General features: G+C 36.7%; 2 long non-coding RNA genes across 2 annotated transcripts; both read left to right on the top strand.

Moving 5' to 3' along the window:
- Positions 1 to 6,712: 6,712 nt before the first annotated feature.
- LOC125475137 lies at positions 6,713 to 7,409 on the top strand. Its single transcript, XR_007256477.1, has 2 exons — positions 6,713 to 6,944; positions 7,074 to 7,409. It is a non-coding gene; the product is annotated as an uncharacterized LOC125475137 (long non-coding RNA).
- A 1,031-nt stretch (positions 7,410 to 8,440) lies between these two features.
- Positions 8,441 to 10,215, top strand: LOC125475136. Its single transcript, XR_007256476.1, has 3 exons — positions 8,441 to 8,897; positions 9,012 to 9,101; positions 9,363 to 10,215. It is a non-coding gene; the product is annotated as an uncharacterized LOC125475136 (long non-coding RNA).
- Position 10,216: the final 1 nt, after the last annotated feature.

Raw genomic sequence — 10,216 nt, 5'->3', positions numbered from 1 at the left:
TCCTGACACGACCCAATAACCCGACATGAAATTAACAGGTGTTCGGGTCGACACGATAACGAATTGGGTCATTATCGGGTAACCTGATAAACACCTGTTAAGATAACGAGTTGGTTCAGTTATACACGTGGGTAACACAATACACGATAAGCAAAATATTAATTCAATAATTTTATAATCCTAAAAAAATACTATAATAAATATATATATATATATATTAATTTAACAATTTTATACCCCTAAAAACTATAATAATTATATATATAAAAAATTGGTGACCATTGGATCGGCTAAGATTTAATCTCCAGTTTTGTTGTGCACACGAGATTGGCTATTTGGAAAATGAGGTAATATATTTTTATATGGTATAGTATTATTCAGTGCTGGCCCTGAAAGGGTGCAATAAGTGCCATCGCACAGGGCCCCCAAATTGAAAGGCCCCCGATTTTTCAAATTTGCATGCATTTACGTATATATAGTAGCATGTGTAAAATATTACAGACTTGAGTCTTAGCGTAAGTGGTATTATTGCTTCTTTATAGCAGCCTAGGAAATGGGTTCGAAACTCGTCTCCATCATTTTTTTAGTTTATTTTTATTCAATGCATAAGCTTCCACAAAATAATATAAAATTTTCACACAATAACATGAAAATTCGAACCCTGGCCTTCTAAATAGTTAAGGAAAAACAATACGTCACATTTCCACTTGTTGATTTGTTAAATTTGTTTGTGCTATTAGAATTTATAGAAGCTCAATTGAAAACTAAAATTATTTTTTTGAACAGGGCCCTTGAAATCTCACGGCCGACCCTGGTACTATTGTTTTATTTCTTTTCATAATTATTTTGGTAAACTTCTCATAATTTGAATGATTTTTAATGTTTGGTTTTTCTATACTTAGTTTATGAGGAAGAGAGTTCTGACATGGAAAACCCTACTGAAAACATCATCAACATAACTCTTGAAGGCAATAGATAAAGCCAAAGTTCCAATACAATTTCCTCATGATGATCGATGAAAATTGAGGGTTTTGTAAAAGGAATAACATGCAAGCTTTGAGTTCCTTTGGCAAAGTTTAAACTTTTGAGAAAGGTTTCACAACCTTGAAAAAAACACTTTCATTTTGCATATCCTTGCACATTTAATATTTTGTAATAGACTAGTAGTGTATGAATGTTTTTTTATTAGCCTCTTATTTTCGAGTGTAGATGTAGTACTTAAACGACAAATGTGTTTTAAAGTTTTGAAGTAATATTTATGTGGCACTGTGTGGTATGTGCAAATTTAAGAAAAAATATATATTTTTCTTAACGGATCATAACAGGTCGGGTCACTTTACCCCCGACCTGTTAAGAAACATTAAGATAACAGGTGTCACACAAAAATAACACGAACACGACAGACATGACTCGTTTTCCAGGCCTAGCTGCCAGTTAGCAACTCTAGTTATTTATTTATTTATTATTTTTTTTTTTTACAACAATACGCGATCGAGGGGCGTCTCAAAAAACCATATTTCGTACATATAAACACGTTGAAATTAATAATACGAAAATACGTACCTTTAAATAGTGATATCCGGGGACGGGATTTCACAATTATGGACTTTAAATTTAAGTTGATGTAGTTTTTAAATTTTAGTTGTAGTTTTTAAATATAAGTCGAAGTTTTTAAATTTAAGTTGTTGTAGTCTTTAAATTTAAATTATGTTTGGCCCTATAGCCTTGTGACCCTCGGTTGGAGATGGTTTTTTGTCACAGGGCTATGTTTGGCCTATGACCCTTTGACCTCCCGGTTGAACATGGTAAGAAGCATGACCCTACATTATTCATTAAAATATTAATTTCATGGAGGACTACGGGGCTAAAGAGAGCCTTCTGACCTTTCTTTGGTTAGAGATGACCTTATTAATTTGGTCTGATCAACATAGCATAATGAATGGCTTTATATCAGCAACTTGAAAGACCATGTCAATCATGTCAATGTGATCAATCAAGAAATTAAGAAGAGACATGATGCAGGAAGACAGAAGAAAGAAAAGTTCCTATTCCAATCCGATGGCAAATGCCATGATATGTTTCCACCGTCTTTGAGGAGTTTACCTACGCAATATATTACAATTTATTCATAACAAAGGACTGCTAGAACAGCAACAAAACCACACCCTCGGTTTGAACCATATTATTATAAAAAAGGAACATGCATTGCTGTGGTATGGCAAAAATGAAACCTTTTCGGGTTCTAGCAGAAACCTATACAGAAGAAATTAAATAGCAAAAAGGAAAAATATTGGGAACTCTTAACTCAATTCCAAAATGTGGGTTTCAGAGTTACGATCTACATTTATCAAAAGGAAGAGAAATAATACAATTTCCTATGTAGCTAATTACTTGTAAACCCTAACCCAAATTGTAGGATAGGGATGGTTCAGATTAATATGCAGCCAAAAAAAAAAAAAAAGGAATAGCAGATAATAGAGAGATAGAATTAGAGGTTTAGCATTTCTCACTTTCCTTTTTACATTTTGATTTTCCTTTCCAATTTTTTTTCCTTCCTTCTTTATGTAATTTCACACACACCCACCCACCCAAAATACTTACCTTTATAATGGTTGTTGACTATGGGGATGGCGAGGCGGGCAAGTGCTCGATGGTGAGGCTGTGGGGCAGTGAGGCACTGCAAGGCTGCGGGGCTCGCAGCTGCGAGAGTGGAGTGATGGCTAGCTGAGAGACAAAGTGAGGGAGGAGCAGTGAGAGAGATCATAGAACGGCACAAGTGAGGGAGTGATGGCTGATGTGAAATCTCGTTCCCTGATTTCACTGTTATAATTTACGTATTTGTATTATTGAGATTTTATATTAATTTATTTGAAATTAGATTTCAATTAAACTAGTAACGAGAAGTGAAGTTTGGAAAATTATTATTTACTCGTTGACCTTTTGAAGTCACAAGTAACGTTTTTGAATAGATCTTGAACCCACGAACGCATAGGCGAAGCCGTTTGCAAGTTTGAATTATAAAGGTATAGTTACGGACGTTTGAAATTGTGAACTATAGATTGTGGGAATTATTTAATTCCCACATGTGGGTTAAATGTTAAGTTAGTTTAATAAAAAGGGAACCAATCAGATTTTTATAGGGGGAAAAACAGCCCAATCAGAGGGGAGCAAGGAGGGGAAATGAGAGAGACCCGAGTTGGGTCATTTTTGACCCGCGAAACTCCAATTTTGACCTGGCCATATCTCTTTCATCCGAACTCCGTTTTGGGTGATCTTGGTGTCCATGGAAAGCCCTTGATGAGCCCTACATCTTTGTAGTGTTAGATTTCCCAATTTCTTTCCCATTTTTCCAGTTCGTCCATAACCACCACCAAAAGACTCCCCTCAACCCCAGGAACAAAGCCCAAGCAGTGTTAGAGGCGTTGGAGTTCGATTGGAATCCAAATTCAAAGCACACCCACCTTAGGGTTCCAGCGGTTTGTGGCCAGTTTGGGGTGTTTTCCGGCCAAATTGGCCTTGGTCGCATGTATAGTTTACTCTACTCATTGAGATCTTCATTCCTGTAAAATTTGGTAATTTTTGGAAATAGTTGGATTTTTCCGGCGAGTCGAGGCGGTCGACCGCCACCGACGGCGGCAAGTGCAGCGATGCGTGGCCAGGGGGCCGTCGATGTCATTCTTAGGCTAAATTAGATGCCTTGAGCTTAGTTTTGGTAATTGTATGATATAAGTTGATGGTTGGAACCTAAATTCTCTACGATACATTAATTGGTAAAAGTGTGAATTGATGATCCGACCGTTGGATCGTCACCAAACTTTAACATATGTGATATGGTTATTATCTTAATTTCTTATATTAGTATCATTTGCGAATATGAATTGGTATTATAATTATGATTTCTATTGAAATGTGAATTTTATATATTTAGCCATAGACATATGCTAATTAACTATGATTTGGCTTGTGTATGGATGTTGTGATATATATATATATATATATATGTGTGTGTGTGTGTGTGTGTGTGTTTGATTAACTTTTTAATAATGTGAATGATAATGATGATGAATGTTATGACAATTATGGGATCTAAATATTGTTTGATAATTATTTGGATATGCTTGCCAACTGAATACCTATGTGAACTTGGCATTACTACCTAGCATGAGATGAAGATGGAAGTCAGGAGATGAGTTGGGTACTTTATTAGATTTTTAGTAGAATTAGTAATTAAGGGAATTCCTTGTGTTGTGCTCCATATAGCTGGATGCTGGTTGATATGTGGAATCAATAGCCGTCAAAGAGACTAAACCGATCCAGGAAGAACTCAAGGAATTGCTCCCACAGCGAGATCAATTTAAAGAAAATGAGGCTAATCTTAAGACCAGCTTGGTTATTGGAGATGGCTACTGGGCAACCTTGAAGAAAGTAACTCGTCACAACCTCCCTCCGTGACTTTCTTCTTTGGGTTGCATTTGGGCTGCAGTTTTTTTCCTTTTCCTTTTCTTTTTGGTGGTGTATCTGCTCGCATTTGCCTAGCAGACTATTTTTAAGGAGAGATTTTTTAGCGTACTAGGACATGTTTCCGGTATACCAAGTCGAACCTTATTTTGAGTAGGCTTTTTAGCCAAATTGGTCCTTGAGATTTGCATAACACATAACTTTGATCATTGAGATTGAAAATCAATATAAATGGTCATGAGATTGTCCACCATCCATCATTTTGGTCATTTCGTTAAAAACTTTTTGGGCAATTTTCAAAGCTTTGTAACTTAGTTGTTTCTTAACCAAATTTGACTCATAGTATATCAAAATGAAGATAGGAAAATGTAGAACAAGATTATACTATTTGGAAGCCTAATGGTTGCCGAAGCTGGCTGAAAAATAGCGTGAAAGGTGACTGGTCAGCTGGAAAAGTGGAAAACTCGTTGGAAATTGGGTAAATTTTAAACGTTAATAACTTCTTTAATACTCAACGAAATAGAGTGATTCAAAAACAAAATTCATACTTCTCGATGAGACGAAGAGAATGGTATCTTTCTCGATTGCTAATTGGTGGTGGTTTGGTCGAAAAACAGCTCGAAAGTGGCTAACTCGAGACCAAGATAGCCACTTTTGAGCCATTTTCCAGCCAAACCACAGTGATCTAGCCATCAAGAAAGATACCATTCTGTTCGTCTCGTTGAGATGTATGATTTTTGTTTTTGAATCACTCGATTTTGTTGAGTATTGAAGAAGTTATGAAGTTATGAACGTTTAAAGTTTACCCCGTTTCTGGCGAGTTTTCTAGTTTTCCCGCGGATCAATCACCTTTTTGGCTATTTTCCGGCCATATTCCGCAACCATTGGGCTTCTAAATAGGTATAATCTTGTTCTACACTTTCATATTTTGCTATATTATGGGTCGAATTTGGTTAAGAAACGATTGAGTTACGAAACTTTGAAAATTGCCCAAAGAGTTTTTAACGGAATGACGAAAATGATAGATGGTAGACAATCTCAAGGATCATTTCTATTGATTTGCAATCTCAGGGACCAAAATTATGTGTTATGCAAATCTCAGAGACCATTTTGGCTAAAAACCTCCTCAGTATGATAAGGTTCAGTTTTATAATAGCAAGGAGAGAGAATTTCAAGAGCTTGCCAAATGGAGAATGAGTATTGAAGTCAGGCAGGCTGGCTGAAATTCATGGCGCCATCAAAGAGACTGAACAGATCCAGGCAAAACTCAAGAAATTGCTCTTACTGCAAGATCAATTTAAAGAAAATGAGGATAATCTCAAAACCCAACTTGGATATTGGAGATGGCATCTGGGCAATCACGAAAAACGTTATTTCAGGAACCACCTTAATTGGGCATGTTAATTTCAGAGACATTTGTGATAAACACCCAATTGGTTTTCATGGAATTATCAAATCAACAATAACCCAATTTTTTTTATAATAATTTATTTAAGATTTGGTCATGTCAATTCTTTTTTTTTTTTGGTTTCAATCATGGTTAATATTTAGGAAAGTTGGATATAACTGTAGGTTCGACTCTGAGAGATTCCTTGTTGAAGTTTTTCAGACTAACTATATTTATTATAAGATGAATTGCCAATTTAGTCTTTGAATTATCACCTGAGTGAAAATTAGGTTTCTAAATTTTTTTTTTTTTTATAGAAAAAATATGTCGATTACATTCCTAATATTAGATTCAAAGCTACTATATTCAATTTTTTGTCAACTTAAGTCACGTTACTTGCATGTGATACACATTAAAGGGTTGATTGATAATTTTTCATAAAGAAATAATGTATGAAATTAAATTTGAAGGGTAAATTAGAAGTTTGATTTGCAACTTATATTAAATGTTAAGGGCCTTTAGGCGACAAAATGACGGTATTACATTCTAAAGTGTGTCAAATGACTTAAATTGTCGAAATATTAGATAAAATAGCTTTGACCATAATAGTAAGGATGAAATTAGCAATTTTTAATGAATTAAGGAACCTAATTTTTATTAAGTTGATAGTTTAGGGACTAAATCGGCATTTCACCATTATACCCATAAGATTTTTACTGAGCTGATAAGGCGTCAAATGGTCAATGTAATGAGTCAGCTTCGAGGAAGCATCGCGTTTCCCAAACACCGGTAGCAAAGCGCTGTCAGAGGTTTTAGCGCGTTTAGAAAAGGTTCCTAATTTGAAAGTTTCCACATATGAACTATTGGATTGGTTGAAACGAGCATCTTCACTGCCAGAAAATGAGAGTTCCAGTGAAACATTAAAGGATCATAGTTATCACAGTTCAAGTGAAGTTACGATCAGGTCCGCTTGATGTTGCACCAGATAAGGTTGCTGTCATTGAGTTGCTGTTTTTCTTCTACCATCAGAGTTGTAGTTTCATTGCATCCTGCTGGTTCTATTGACCCAGATGCAGTGGCTTTCTTTTCTCCAGATGAGGTAATCTTGGTTACCGCCAATATATTTACAAAAAATAAAGCTTATTATGTTTCATTTGATCAAAGTACATTTTTTACCTCAGAAACCTTTTACTGGCTTTGAAGTTATTGATGTTACATTTTTATGCAGCAAGTGTGGACGGCTGCTTACAATGGACCTGAAATCAGCTCTACTGTTACCTCCAGTTTGTCGTTCTTATTGGCAGTTCACCACATCGAATGCGTCATCAAATTTGAATGTTTCCGGGGCTTACCATGTGGGTTGTTTCTCAGAGGAATTGTGATCTCGACTGATGACAGGTAAAAGCTGTCCATTGTCTCGGATATGGAATTGGCAAGATAAAGAAATTATAACACGTCATTCAAAGAACCCCCACTAGAATGTTGAATTTTACATCTTTTCCTAATTTGCTTGAAAGCTACTGGGACATGAACTTTTCTTTTATGTTATTTTTGTATTATTTCAGGGAGATGGTTATAATCAAATTATCTGCACTATAATCTAAATAATTCGCTAGAGTGTAAGTTTTCAAATTTTAATTGCTGCTATCCGAGTGCACAAATCATCTTATATGCGTTGTTTGCAAACTATGAAATCACTTAACTGGCTTTTTGCATCATTCTTTGAAGATTTATTTGGATGTGTATTGAAAAGTCCCTTGATAAGTTTTGAACTGTTCGTCATTTGGATAAGAGGAAAGTTTATGTAAAGTATCGGTCGAGTTGGTTGATCATTTTCTTTTGGATTGCCCTTCCACATGAGATTTGTGGGTTTTGCTATGTGCTTATATGATCTTGGACTATTCGTTATATTGCTAATTGGTTTTACGGTGGAACCCCAATTTCATCACACTGAACGCCGCAAACACTAATCGACCCGCTGATGTCTCCGAAACCCAGATCGCACCGACGACTTCATTTGATGCATCCATGCGCCAACACCTCCTCGACCTCCGCTCCGTCAGTACCTCCGCTCTCTCTCTAGGATTTGATTCGCAATACCAATAACCTATCTCGCATTGAAAAATCCACACAATTTTAGGGTTTTTGTGCTTATTTTTGTTAGGAAGGCGGCTGGAAGAATCTGGACTTCTGAACAAGTCGCTGCTATCACGGAGCAATTCTTGGGATTACATATGCCGTTGGTTTGTCCCGACGGCGCCGTTGTTGCGTATACTTGGAAGCGGCAGCTCGCCGGCCAAGCTGGCGTGTCTGCGGTTGACAGGACCAGGTTGGTCTACATCCTTTACTTAAAAAATTATAATTAAAGGAAAGCTTCTTTTTTTTTTTCCTTCAAAATTTCCAAAGCATACATAAACTTATGTTCCAAAAAATTATAGATTTTGAAGAGTTTTTCACTAAAGAGGATATGGAGTAAATACAAGTTTCGTATTTTGACCTATGAAGCCATTTCTTGAATTTTGTCATTCAATGTTTTAGGTTAGCTCTCAAGGCCTTCACTGATCAGAAAAGGCATGATCAATGTTTTAGGTTACCTCTAGCTAGTTTATAGATATCCAACTGTCCTTCTTTGGTATCTAGTCACTTATATATATCGTCATAAGCCGCTAGCTTAGCTTCTCTCACAGCTTTCTAGCTTTCTTCACCTCCTGCTTTGCTATTCTATACCTTTCACCATTTTCATCGGTCCTATCCTTGTATAAGGCTTTACAACATTCTTTCTTAGCCTTCACCTTTGTTTGTACCTCCTCATTCCACCATCAAGATTCCTTTTGGTGTGGAGCAAAGCCCTTGGACTCTCCTAATACCTCATTCCACCACCAAGATTCCTTCATTTCTAAACTTCCGACAATATTTTGTTTTGGTGGCTCAAAAGTCGATTGCTACTTCTGCCGCAACCAACATAACTGCTGCTCCTGAGTCTAATAGTCCAGCCGTGCTGCAATCAAGACCAACCTCAGATGCCAACCAAGATTTTGTCCAAGACGTTGAGGTAAACACTATGTCATCTTTGATTTGTAGTGTGCGCGCATTTTTTTATTTTTTTTAAAATCTTTTGATCGTTCTTTATTTGAACCTTTTCGTTAACAAATCTGTTTGAACATAGAATCAAGAGCAGGAACTCGAGCCTACCTCTATTGAGCCAGAAAATGGCGGAAGCAAGGTTGTCATTCAAAATGATTTTGGGACGGGAAAGGTACGTACAAACCTTTCTTTAATTCGACGTCCCTTAGGTCTTGTCAAGTTTGAAGGTAAAACATGGATTAGAAAATAGTAGAATTTGGAGGGATAAGTTTACGTCAAAACTAAACCATCCTCTAGCTTCAATTTGGACATAATTTGGAAGTTGGCATCCATGTCTTCGTTTGACATACATCATATATATCTATTCCATTCCAGTCCATGACACTAGCTTAATGAGGCCTTAATAGTTTTCTCCAACGTCTTTCTATTGTAGAGTCATGAGTTTTCACAAGTTGCGGTGATGGACTCCTGTTAAAGCCTCCATGAACTTTTAGACCCAGCCAGCTCCTCCATTTCTACTCCTGCCAGACTCGCAAGCCATATCGACAATCAGAACTATTCTAGAAATGGACTTTACTACTATGGCTGGCGATGTTAAACGAACTGACAAGATTTCACTCATCAAGAGATTCGTAGATTCTAATTGCTTTCCCACCGACAGCAGAACAAGGATTTTGCAAATATTGGAGCAGCTAGAGCAACCTCTTCGAGCCTATTCCGAGTATGATAAGGGCAAAAACTTGAATGCCCAAGTCGAAGATATGATAAAGCATCTTCAACCTAAGGTTCAGTTTTGTGATAGCAAGAGGAGAGACCTTCAAAGACTAGAGAATGAGAAATTGCAGATTGAAGCCTACCAGGCTGTAATACGTGCTGAAATTGATGGCACTGTCAAAGAGACTAAACCGATCCAGGCAGAACTCAAGGAATTGCTCCCACAGCGAGATCAATTTAAAGAAAATAAGACTAATATCAAGACCAGCTTGGATTTTGGAGAAGGCTACTGGACAATCTTGAAGAAAGTAATTCCCCGCAACCTCCCTCCGTGACTTCCTTCTTTGGGTTGCATTTGGGTTGCAGTTTTTTTCCTTTTCGTTTTCTCTTTGGTGGTGTAACTGCTCGCATTTACCAGCAAATTATTTTTAAGTAGAGATTTTTCAGTGTACCAGGACGTGTTTCTGGTATACCAAGTCGAACCTTATTCTGAGTATGATAAGGTTTAGTTTTGTAATAGTAAAGAGAGAGAATTGCAAGAGCTTGCTAAATGGAAATTGAGTATTGAAGTCA

This window comes from the organism of the source record quoted next, unplaced genomic scaffold (assembly GCF_019419815.1).
Source record: "Pyrus x bretschneideri cultivar Hongxiangsu unplaced genomic scaffold, Pyrus_bretschneideri_v1 Contig138, whole genome shotgun sequence".
NCBI lineage: Eukaryota > Viridiplantae > Streptophyta > Magnoliopsida > Rosales > Rosaceae > Pyrus > Pyrus x bretschneideri.
The sequence above is the reverse complement of the archived record's forward strand: the minus strand, read 5'-3'. Positions and strand labels throughout refer to the sequence as shown.